The following is a 12,559-nucleotide window of genomic DNA, read 5'->3' as shown; positions in this document are numbered from 1 at the left end:
ATGAAAGCTATATCCCATATCTTTTCTAAAGTATATATTCTGAACATTATTTACACAACACAATAAACCTATGTATAATTTTAATAATCGTAAATATTATGTATAATTATATTGTGCTATTTTAAAAATTCTTTGTATCCATAATTTTATAAAATATAAGATTTATTTTTATAGGAATGAAAATGGCTATGGGGAAAGTTGCAACTAAATGAACATATATAGAAAAATTACATCTATTAATTAAAGCGGTTATGGAAAAACGAAACCTTCAAAGAGTCAATCGAGTGGGGTTATGGGGAAAGGATCTTTAGAGGATCCAGATTTTTCTCAGTCTTTTATGATCATGATAACTTCAACTTTAAGACGGCGTGGTTTGATGGGATGATTATGAAAAGAAGAGCATTTACAACTATTAATCGTTTGAGATGCGGTCATACATCTCTCCGAGACAGTTTGTTTAGGTTCCTCATCGTGGACTCCCCGGACTGTCCATATTGTGGGGAACTGGAGACCCCTGAGCACGTTTTCTGGTCTTGTTTTCAGTATGACAAGCAACGCGAGATTTTGGTAAAGGCCCTTTCCAAGTTGTTTGGATACGGCCCCTTCTTATTAGAGTTTTTACTTCAAATCCCCTCACCGGAGGTGGCATTCATTCTGGAGGAGTTCATATGCTCATTGCCGATTTTCATTTAATATAAATCCTCATTTCTTATGATTTGTGGTCCGTTAATTATGCGCCGTCGAGATGTGCTCTGCTTAACTTGAGTTGATGTATGTACAAGTTTTCGAATATTTAGTCGTATATTTTAGTTCGTAGATATGAATAGAAATAATTCGTGCAACTGCAATAAATGTTTTTATAATTCTCTCTTTTATTTTTGTGTTTGTATTTTCTTCAATTTATAATTTTTAGTTTTTTAAATTTCTTAAATGTTTATAATTTTTATATCTAGATGTACCTTATTTTTTTAATTTTAACAAGTTATCATATTCTTAAGTGTATTTTAATAGATTCTAAATTCTTAAGCTTAGTTATAGTTGCGGGCTGTGATGTGATGTTTAGGATTTTCCGGTTAGACAAGGAGGGGACTTTCTTCCAATTTTTTAGGGGCTGTGTGCGCGGATGCGTGGATGTCTCGCCCCCTTTGGGGCGACATTCCCTTGCGAAATAATTATTTTATTATATGCTCCATTTTTAGTTAAATATGAATTGTGATTGGGACGCCTCTATTGAGGCGTTCATGTAAAGGGCCTTAAGGTAGTCGTCTCGTCAGGGCATGTATTAGATAAAGTTTTCGATTTCGGATTTTATATCAAATTATATGATCAGCTTTGCAGTCGATTTTTTCTGTGGCTCCTTACCGACTATTTACTCTAGAAAATCGATCTCGAAAATCACAAATTTTGCATTACTTCATACAGAAAAGAAGGCTCTATCACGGTTTCAATCACATATTTTCGTATTTTTCGATTAGATGAAGTGAGAAAAAAACATTGCTTTTTGTACATTAGATTTCGAAGAATCCGATGCAACCATAAAATATATAGGTTACCGGAGATATTTTGCTGCTAATTTTTTAGTTTATTTTAGTGAAAATGCTGTAATCGAGCAGACATTTTTTGGTCGAGGTGAGGTTGGGAAGACTTGGCAATGCCGCTGGCTAATCACTGTAGTTGCAGGTTATGGGGCTCGTCTTTCTTAAGGTGGAAGCACATAAAATTGCAGGAGCCATGAGCAGAATGCAGAAGCCATATGCGCATGCGTTGTGGTATCTGTAGAGCTCTACAAATACCATAGCGCATGCGCATATGGCTTCTGCATTCTGCTCAAGACTCCTGCAATTTTATGTGCTTCCACCTTTAGCCGAATTGGATAGTGATTGACACCCCTGTCATGCGTTTTGAAACCCTTTCTCAGTAATTGTCAAAATTCAATCAAAAAGAAGATGATAACCTTTCTCGACGACTCGCATGATCAACTGATCAAAACGGAGTCAAATGAGAAAAATCACATAATTTGGAAAAAGTAACATACTTTGTCACGTATGAAATTTTACACCATAATTCATAAAATTATTTTTTCCTTAGCAAAAATTGCCTGAAATATATTTCTGAACGTGAAAACCTACAAACAGTCACATGACTAGCACGTAGCGAGACGCCTACCTTAATGTATGAAGTTGCGTTACAACTAGTTCCGCTTCATGTATGTAGCTCCGGTAACTTAGCCGGTCAACTTCGACTTTATTAATTTTCATATTTTTTTATCGTTTGTTGGTCGTTTGTTGGTGATTGTTGGCCTAATTACAACGTTTGTTGGTTCTTAATTTTTTTTTAAATTTGAAAAAAAAAATTAGCATTAAGTTAGCCGGAAAAATTTTATTTTTAATTTCAAAAAAGCCTAATCGATGCGTAATCGTTTGCTGATGATTGTTGATTTAATTTTAGCGTTTGTTGGTTTATTATTAGTCTTAAAAACGAAAAAAAAACGAAAAATTATCTCACATATTAAAGTAATCGAAGATTGGCAGATAATTTGTAAGAATAGTTCTTGCTAAGAAGTGGAATATATAGACCTGAGATACATATAGTACTTATTTATTGTAAAAGACATGAACATTAGGATCTATATGAAAATTGTATGAAATAATAAGGTTCTTAAAAAAAAATGACGTTTTGTTACTTCAAACAAATCTATAATTTTTACAGTAAAACACTTTCCACAAGTGAGAAACGGAAGCATACATTGGAGAAGTAGGTTTTTTTTCAGAAAATTCTACTAGGAAACGTATATTCACGTATGAATACGAGAATTCTCTTCAATTTTATGTAAATTCAATCAGGTTGAAGCTTATATTCTTATAAAATAATATATATTCTTAATGATCACATAAATAATCTTTATTTATAAAAATACAACTTATTTAAATTTCAGTTCTTTAAACGCAAACATAATGCGCATATCATGAAACACTGTATCATGTTTTTAAGTGATCACATTTAGGTATGTATGATATACTTTATTCTATCATTTTTTTTAGCACATATGGTAAGTTTGACATTTATTTTATACGTACTTTGACAATTAGGCGTCTTGAATGAAGAGTTCATGGGAAGAAAATGATAAATTCATAATTAATCCATTTTAAGCACAATTTTATGTTTAAAAGTAGAACTTATAAACTTATACACCATGTTTCTTGATTTTTTCGCGATTTTCTGCCGATGTTAAGGTCCGTATTCATATGGCAGTTTTATAGATGTTAGCCTTAAATTGATAGAAATAAAGCTTAAGTCGTAGGCAAATAAACCAATCTTCGATTACTTTAATATTTGAGATAATTTTTCGTTTTTTTTTGTTTTTAAGACTAATAATAAACCAACAAACGCTAAAATTAGACCAACAATCATCAGCATACGATTACGCATCGATTAGGCTTTTTTGAAATTAAAAATAAAATTTTTCCGGCTAACTTAATGCTAATTTTTCTTTTTAAATTTAAAAAAAAATTAAGAACCAACAAACGTTGTAATTAAGCCAACAATCACCAACAAACGACCAACAAACGATAAAAAAATATGAAAATTAATAAAGTCGAAGTTGACCGGCTAAGTTACCGGAGCTCATGTATGTAGACCATATGGGCTCTCCCCATGGTCCTTCTTTTTTCTGAATAAAAAAAAAATTACATTTCTGTTATTCTTATAGTCTATTTGATTATTAATTATTGAAAATTTTGTAAGTTTAGCAAATTTAATAATAACAAAAACGAATTATTTATACAAATTAATCGGGCTGAAATTGTAAAAACATGTATTTATATCTTTTTATCTTTTGAAAAGTTGTATCATATATCAAAAAGAGCGTCATTTTTAATTTTAGTTACGCAATTTTATCTTCTATGTATATAGATATGAAAGTTTACTTTGAAACATGTCGACAATATACAAGGAAAGTTGTTAGAGAGTCAGAATGCTTATAAAACATTATATTAATACACAACACACCTGATATGGATATGAATATAGCTTCTTGTTGCCTTAATCAATGTAACATGTACATACAATAAAAAAAACAAAAGATATATTAATTCACAAGATTATACTTGCAGATACATAATAAAGTAAATGAAAACGTACTGTGTATTTTATTGTAAATTATTAATACAGTTCTTTGAGGAATAGTGTAAAAAAATTTATATTATAACTTTACTACGTTTTTTATAGATACATATATCTACGAGACAATAATATTCAATTTATTTGACATCTATAGGGTAGACCGGGGCACGTTGTCACACATTTGGTTCATTTTTGTATTTTTTACATTCAATATTTAAGAGTACTTTGATATGCCAAAATTTCGAGTAAACCCTCAGCTTCAATTGGACAGTATCAAATTTTGTGTGATTGTTACTTTACAGTTGTTACATAACAATAAATAACGATAGGTCGCTTGTGACCGGGGCACGTTGTCACATCAAATGTAATTGCATGCAAAATGTTATCCAAACTGTATTCAACGTAAATATTAATATATTATAGTGCGCTGCAATGTAAAAAAGTAAAATCCTTCACAGAAACATTTATTTTATTTCAAAAAAGTACAAAAAGCACGAAGTTTTCGTCTTAAGCTGAATACAAGAATTCCACTCGAATGCGCAACTTATTGATACACATTTTTTCTTTTATAATCATGTCGGTGATTAAACATAAAATATTTTTACTCGTTATCGCGCGTCATCCGAAGATTCGCAATAGATTCCCATCAAATTCGTGACAACGTGCCCCGAGGGCATTTTTTTACTTCAAACAGCCTCATGGCGGACACGTTTGAGATATTCATAAGGTTAGGTATTGCACGCGGTAGGTAAAAGTACATACTTTAAGATAATATAAAGGTCTATTCTGAAAAAACATAAGCTTCATGTCCAGTACGTTGAATATTAGACAATAAAATTTTACTTACGGTCGCAAAAAACTTTCAAGTTGATTTTACGTCAACACGGCTGGAGCAATCTCAACACTGTAAACACACCAAAGATGGGCATACACTAACACGTTTTGGGAATGACGGGTGCTGCCCTGTGGTTATTAGTTTTTTAAATAAAGCCGATGTGACAACGTGCCCCGTGTGACAACGCGCCCCGGTCTACCCTAAGAGAAAATTCATTTTAAATTAAATAAAATATGATTTATTTTATATTTGTACTTGGTTCAACTCTCAATTACAATTCGAATAATTGTGCTCTTCAGATTTCAGAATCTTCCTCGGCAGCTGGCAATATTACGATCGTTGCAACCAAAGGTTTTGGATTTGCTTTCTTGCAGAGTAATATTTTAACTTTCCCTGATATTTGACCCTTTAAGTTTGCGCTAACAGCTAGTGGTATAGGTACAGCACTTCCTTCAACCTGAGAAAAATAAACAATTATTTTGAAAATTATTCCTTCTCTTCATTTACACCCATAAATAATGATTTGTCCCATGCTACAGTAGTATAGCAAATCTGAAAGATACTCATACTGTTCCATCTATAGTAGATTCATATACCTATGCACGCGTATATATGTACATACATAACGCATATACATATTAAATGGAACAAAATAAGCATCTTTCAGACTTGCTTCACTAGTCAGGTATGGAACAAATCATTGTACAAGGATATATATCACAGTGTTGGTACAGGAATATAAAGGCAAGAACTGAAGTTGTTACAATATTTAAAAAACAACTTACAGAATTAACAGTTGATGTGCATACATCTAAACAATCTCTTTTTACATCTGAACCTTCCCATACAGCACAGATTGTTGCAGAAAGCTTCCAGAAAGGTTTCGAACCTTGCAGAAAGCTTCCAGAAAGGTTTGAAACCTTTCTAGAAGCTTTCTGCAACAATCTGTGCTGTATGGGTTTGTATCCAAGCTGTATTGTTGCGGAGTTTGTCTCTATTTGTAATGGATTTGCTCCAATCTTTTCAGTCTCTATTTGTAATGGGTCTGTTCTATTCTCTTCAGTCTCTATTTGTAATGGATTTGCTTCATTCTTTTCAGTCTCTATTTGTAATGGACCTGCTTCAAATGCTCCTGAAAAAATGTGCATGCTATCAGTAAATAACTTCGCTATATGTATATGTATATATTTGCTACACTGCAGCTTACAGAGCACACAAACAATGGGTCCTTAGGCTCCCAAGTAGATCCATTAATATTTCTAATACTGTTAATCCATCTAGCTTTCTGTTCTTTATTTCTAGGAAAACAATGAAACATAAGAGTTTCATTGTTGTTCTCGTCTCCTACCTTCCGTCCCTTACTTTTATAAGTATTTTAACACGTATATGATGTACACAGCACTTTATTCTGAAGAGGAAAAAGAATGTTTCTCATAAAAAACAATGAAGTTTAACATTCCTTTCAATAGGTAGAATAATTTATATTTAATATAAAGATTTATATACATGAGAGTACTTACGTCATAATTAATAGAAGAATACGCAGGAAATCGGAATATATACAACCAGAGAGAAACCTGAGAGCGGCCATCCCGCTTCGGGGGACGCCTGTCCTAATCTGCCCTCTGAGAAAGTGGACGTCAACTACGGCGTTACGCTAGGTAACGATCAGAGAGATCTCGGGTAACGATACATGGGTTCGTATCCGTGCTATGGTTCGTGTCCGAACTACTCAGATGGAGGGGATGTGCTGGTCGCGCAAGCCCCTCCTCTGTCAGTGTATGTACGCTCGGCACTCGGCAAGCTTCGCGCGGGGAGAGAAGGGCAGACATACAATCTACTGTTTCCTTCTCTCTTGAGCTGTTAGAGGCCACGCATTTCGGGTATCGCCTCTCATGTCTCGCCGAGTGCCGAGTCTCGAGTTGGCAAATCGACGATGCGCTATGTTACATTTATGTTTATATTTACGAGTTTTAATTGTTATATTTATAAATATTGCAATTATATTTACAAAAAAATTGCAAATTAATAAATAAATTTTATTAAACATAAAATCGCGTATGATCATGTACTTCCGTAGTTTTTGTACCGTTAAAATTAAACATAAAATTAATTAATTAAATAAATATTTATAAACATAAAAACTAAAATTCGTAAATGTAATGTATAGAAATTCCCGTTCTGGCCAATATGCTTTTTTATCTAGAAAAAAAGTCATATTAAAAACATTAACTTTGGGATAATATTTAAATTTAATATTTAAATGCATAATAATAGTAAAATATTAACTATCAAGAAAAAAAGGTAGTTTATAGTGTTCTTTTTACTCTTATTAAATTTGCCAAATCACGAGCACCAAAAGAGGGATATTGGATTAAAATAAAAACAATTTATTATACAAATAATGCACACGGTTAATGTTTCGACTATAGTTAGTCTTCTTCGGAACGGATTATTACGAACGAAGAAGATAAATATCAAGAAACATAATAATTAATGTTCATTTAACATACTAAAACATTAAACATTTAGTCTAGACTAAAACATTAAACAATCACCTAACAATATAAACAAAATAAACAAATAATCTAATTGAATCACAAATATAAAAACGCCGGAATAATCGAATGAAACTATGGCAAGATTATTTATATTGAGAAGTGGTAAAATCTCTTCCGTCAGGGAGATAATGTAAAAAATTATTAACGGGGGTATTTTGATTTAAAAGATTTTTAAAATATATATCTTGCAGGAATTTTTTATAGGGAAACAAAGAAAGTGAATAACGTTAAACTTTGCATGTTCACTTCACCTTATTTTAAAATTTTATTTTTATTTTTTAAGTAACAAAAATGCTTTTCCTTTCTATTATATTATAGGTATTGTAGTCACTAGAAGGTATAAATGACAGACGGTGTAAATAATTCTAGCTGTTCTACAGGTATTTAAAACGCAAAAAGCTAAAATTTTGTTATTCAGAAGAAGTATATGTGGCTATCGTCTGAACTAAAACTAAACCAATATTTCCATTCTAGGCAGCCTTTTTATCAAAAATATTATTAATCAATATTAAATAAACAATTTACGGTTTGAACTTGTATTTTATAGTAGCCTAATAATATTTTTTATATACTATATTCACATATTTTTTTCAACCTTAATAAACTACGCGCCGACTAACTTGTCAGACTTATAACACAGCTCCTATTGGAGTAGTAAAATCTCCTCATTCCCCTCTAATTAAATCGATTTAAATAATAGTAAAGAATTTACTACTCCAACACAGGAGCTGTGTTGTAAGTCTGACAAGTTATGTCGGCGCGCAGTTTATTAAGGTTGGAAAAAATATACGTGTAGTACACAAAAAATATTATTAGGCTATTAAGATCCAAGCTCGGACCGCCGTAAACGGCTTATTTAATATTGATTGATTGTATAACGGTCACATAAAACGGGGGGTCTTATTTCTCTTATATTATTAAAAATATTATAACTTTTTTTAAAATTTTGTTAGTATTTTATTAAAAGAAAAAAACTAATAAACGTATAATGTTTATTCTAGTTCGGACAATAACCACACTTATTCTGAATAAGAAAATTTTTTGTTTTTGGGTTTCTGATACCTATAAAACAGCCAGAATCATTTACTCCGTCTGTCATTTACACCTTCTAGTGATCATGCAAAATATAACATAGAAAAAAATAGCATTTTTCTTACTTAAAAAATAAAAATAAATTCTTAAAATAAGGTTAAATAAGAACATGCAAAGTTTAACAATATTCGCTTTCTTAGTTCCGCTATAAAAAATTCCCATTTATGAAAAATACTTATTTTTAAGATCTTTCAAACCAGAATACGCCTTTAATTTATTGTTTGTTATTAATATATTGTTATTAATTATATACATATAAGTATTAGAAAGCATATAGTATAAAATAATTTCAATATTCAAATTATTGTAATAATAATAAAAAAATCAATTATTTACATTTTCTTCTGTGTGTGTATGCGTGATGTTATTGACAATAGTTTTTTTGCACGTTTACATTTCTTTTACAGATTTTTTACACGCTTAATTTTCACAAGTGTGATGTCAAATACAGACAAGATTTTTGTTTATCTGTTATAAGCGTTATTTCGAATGCAAGATTTTAATAATCAAACGTTTTTAATAATCAAACATTTTCAAACTGCAAACGAGGGACAAGCAATATCATCTACACAGCACGTAGCCTTAAAATACTATGATCTTTTCTAGCAGCACTAGCGTATAATTTGTCCGCCGACATTACGAATTTCTTCTGCAGCAACACATAAAATGTTAAACAGTTTCCTCGAATGGTTGAAACAACGTCTGTACTTGCATTATTAATTTGTTAAGGTATTGTTCACATTCTCATTCTAAAATAATAATCCTATTAAAAAATGTTTATTCTTCTTTAAAGAAAATGCTGTCTCATTGCAAATGTTATTCTTTCAAAAAATTTTGACAGACTTGGAAGAAAGAGTTAATTTATATATAGAGACAGAAACTTATCTTAACTTTTAAAATATATTTTAAATTTCTTTAATGCATATAATGCGCGTGTGAGTATGAAAGTGCAATTTGTTTTTCTAAATATGATAAATATTATTTTTTAAAAGCTTAATGACAATAATAATCAACGGCAAGACGTTTGTGTGTGATAAAAAATTTACAACATAAAAATACACAAATTTATATAATTAAATGTAAAATATGTCCGTTTAATTAATAATATTCACGATGTTTAGAAATACAAATTGGATTTTCATATTCACACGCGTGTGGCCGGGGCGTATTAAAAAAAGAGGTGTGGCCTCGCGGGGGGGTTAATGATGCAAAAGCATGCAGACGTTGTTATAATCGTTCAAGAAAACTGTTCAATATTTTATGTGATTGTTGCAGAAGAAATTCGTAATGTCGGCGAATAAATTATACGCTAGTGCTTCTAGAGAAAATCGTAGTATTTTAAGACTACATGTTGTGGATCATATTGCTGATCACTCGTTTGCAGATTGAAAATGTTAAACGTAATCTTGCATTTGAAGTCACGCTTATAACAGATAAATAAAAATCTTGTCTGTATTTCACATCACACTTGTGAAAGTTAAGCGTGTAATAAATCTGCAAAAAAAATGTAAACGTGCAAAAAAACTTGTCAATAATATCACACACACACGCACACACAGTAGAAAATGTAAATAATTGATTTCTTTATTATTACATTTGAATATTAAAATTATTTTGTACCATATGCTTCTTCACACTTATATGTATGTAATTAATAACAATATGTTAATGACAAATAATAAATTACAAGGGCGTATTCTAGTTTGAAAGATCTTAAGGACGTTCTCCGAAAAATCGATTTTCTCTAGATTTTTTTTAAAACTGTGAATATACATTAATTTAGGTGTGCTTTATGCGTGGTATAAATTTCAGTACCTCTTACGATATTAAAAATCGAGATATTGAGCTTTAAAGTTTCAACTTTTAACATGGAATTCCTATTCCGAGCTATTGTAATATAGACATAATAAATTGTGAAAAAAGTTTTCTCTAAATATTTTTGAAAAACTAGTATATAATCCATAAAAATAGAAATAATATGCGATAAGTGTCAATAACCTTGCGGTACGCGTTTTCGAGAAATACTAGTGTAAAGTACGCGATTTGATGAATTTTTCGCTCGGTTCAGGAATGACAGAAGAGGAGAGGCGTCAGTTATTACTTGGCAACGCCGCATGAGTTCTCACGCGTGAAGTTAACTTCTTATTTTTTAGTTGTTATATGTAATATTTTGTATATAAACAATGAAGGGTCAAAGCACATAACATGGCGTAGCGATATACGACGGTCGTATATAGTACCCGACCTGACAGATCAGGATACGCCAAAGTTTGTGCGTTACTTACGTCCACGACTACGACTGTCATATGTGCTTTGGCCCTAACTTTAGTAAAATAAATTTTCCTTTTTAGGCATGAATACAAGTTGAGCACGACTGGAGCCGGGGAAGGTCTTTAAAAATAGGTATTTTTCAGGAATTTTTAATTAGGTGAACGAAGCTAGAAAGCGAATAACGTTAAACTTTGCATGTTCTTTTAATCTTATTTTAAGAATATATTTTTATTTTTTAAGTAAGAAAAATATTCTTATCTATGTTATATCTTGATCACTAAAAGACGTAAATAAGACATGAAGTAAATGATTCTAGCTGTTCTAAATATCAGAAATGTAAAAACCAAAAACTTTCTTATTCAAAATAAGTGATGGCTATCGTCTGAACTAGAATAAACATTGTTTATTAGTTTTTTTTTTAAATAAAATACTAATAAAATTTTGAAAAAAGTTATAATATTTTTAATAAAAAAGCCGCTTTTACACACACAAAATAGAAATATTGATTTAATTTTAGTTCAGACAATAGCCACACTTCTGCAGAATTAGAAATTTTAGAGAAAGAAAATTTTAGCTTTTTGTGTTTCAGATACCTAGAACAGCTAGAATTATTTACACCGTCTGTCATTTATAGTGACAAGGATATAACAGAAAAAAAGAGCATTTTTGTTACTTAAATAAAAATAAAATTTTAAAATAAGGTGAAGAGAACATGCAAAGTTTAACGTTATTCACTTTTTTTGTTTCCCTATAAAAAATTCCTGAAAAATATCTATTTTAAAGATATTTTAAATCAGAATATTCCCGTTAATAATTGTTTACATTCTCTTCCTGACGGAAGAGATTTTATCACCTCTCAATATAAATAATCTTGCCATGGTTTCATTCGATTATTCCGGCGTTTTTATATTTGTGATTCAATTAGATTATTTGTTTATTTTGTTTATATTGTTAGGAAATTGTTTAATGTTTTAGTCTAGTAGACTAATGTTTAATGTTTTAGTATGTTAACTGAAACATTATCATGTTTTAATATTTACATCTTCTTCTTTTATATTCATAGTAATCCGTTCCGAAGAAGACTAAAATTATAATAAGTACAGTCGAAATGTTACCCACGTGTATTGTTTATTTAATAAAATGTTTTTATTTTTATCCAATATCCTTTTGTTGTTGCTTGTAATTTAGCCGTAATTTGGCCAATTAAACATGCATAGGTAAAATAAATTTAATGAGAGTAAAAGAACATTATAAACTACAATTATTTCTCATAGTTAATAATATAATTATTGGTATTCATTTAAATATTACACGTAAATATTATTATGCTAAAGTAAAGGTTTTTAATGTAAGACTTTTTTAGATAGAAAAGCATATGTATAGAACCGTGATTTTTATACATTACATTTGCGAATTTTAATTTTTAAGTTTATAAATATTTATTAATTAATTATATTTGCAATTTTTATATATTTATAAACTTCTAATATATATACATATATATGTATATTTATTTATAAATAAAAAAAATAAAATTTGTAAATATAAACGCAAATGTAACGTATAGCGCATCGTCAATTTGCCAACTCGAGACTCGGCACTCGGCGAGACACGAGACACGAGACGCGAAACCCGAAATGCGTGGCATTGTGGTATGTGGTATAGCCGGCGCGTGCTA

At 30.4% G+C, this 12,559-nt stretch overlaps 1 long non-coding RNA gene across 7 annotated transcripts in view; it reads right to left on the bottom strand.

Annotated features, from left to right (window-relative positions):
- Window positions 1–12,559, bottom strand: part of LOC139812163 (uncharacterized) — a 43,539-nt gene that overhangs the window by 30,762 nt on the left and 218 nt on the right. For 2 of the 7 annotated variants that reach the window (XR_011731821.1, XR_011731820.1), the window contains exons 2-6: window positions 6,478–6,582; window positions 6,165–6,365; window positions 5,743–6,089; window positions 5,233–5,414; window positions 4,970–5,157 (exon numbers count right to left, since the gene is read on the bottom strand). This is a non-coding gene — a long non-coding RNA (uncharacterized lncRNA). Of the gene's footprint in view, window positions 1–4,969; window positions 5,158–5,232; window positions 5,415–5,742; window positions 6,090–6,164; window positions 6,366–6,477; window positions 7,507–12,559 lie in introns of those variants that run through there. The other 5 variants (XR_011731823.1, XR_011731825.1, XR_011731824.1 and 2 more) reach the window with 5 other exon arrangements.

This window comes from Temnothorax longispinosus, chromosome 1 (assembly GCF_030848805.1).
Source record: "Temnothorax longispinosus isolate EJ_2023e chromosome 1, Tlon_JGU_v1, whole genome shotgun sequence".
Classification (NCBI taxonomy): Eukaryota; Metazoa; Arthropoda; class Insecta; order Hymenoptera; family Formicidae; genus Temnothorax; species Temnothorax longispinosus.
The sequence above is the reverse complement of the archived record's forward strand: the minus strand, read 5'-3'. Positions and strand labels throughout refer to the sequence as shown.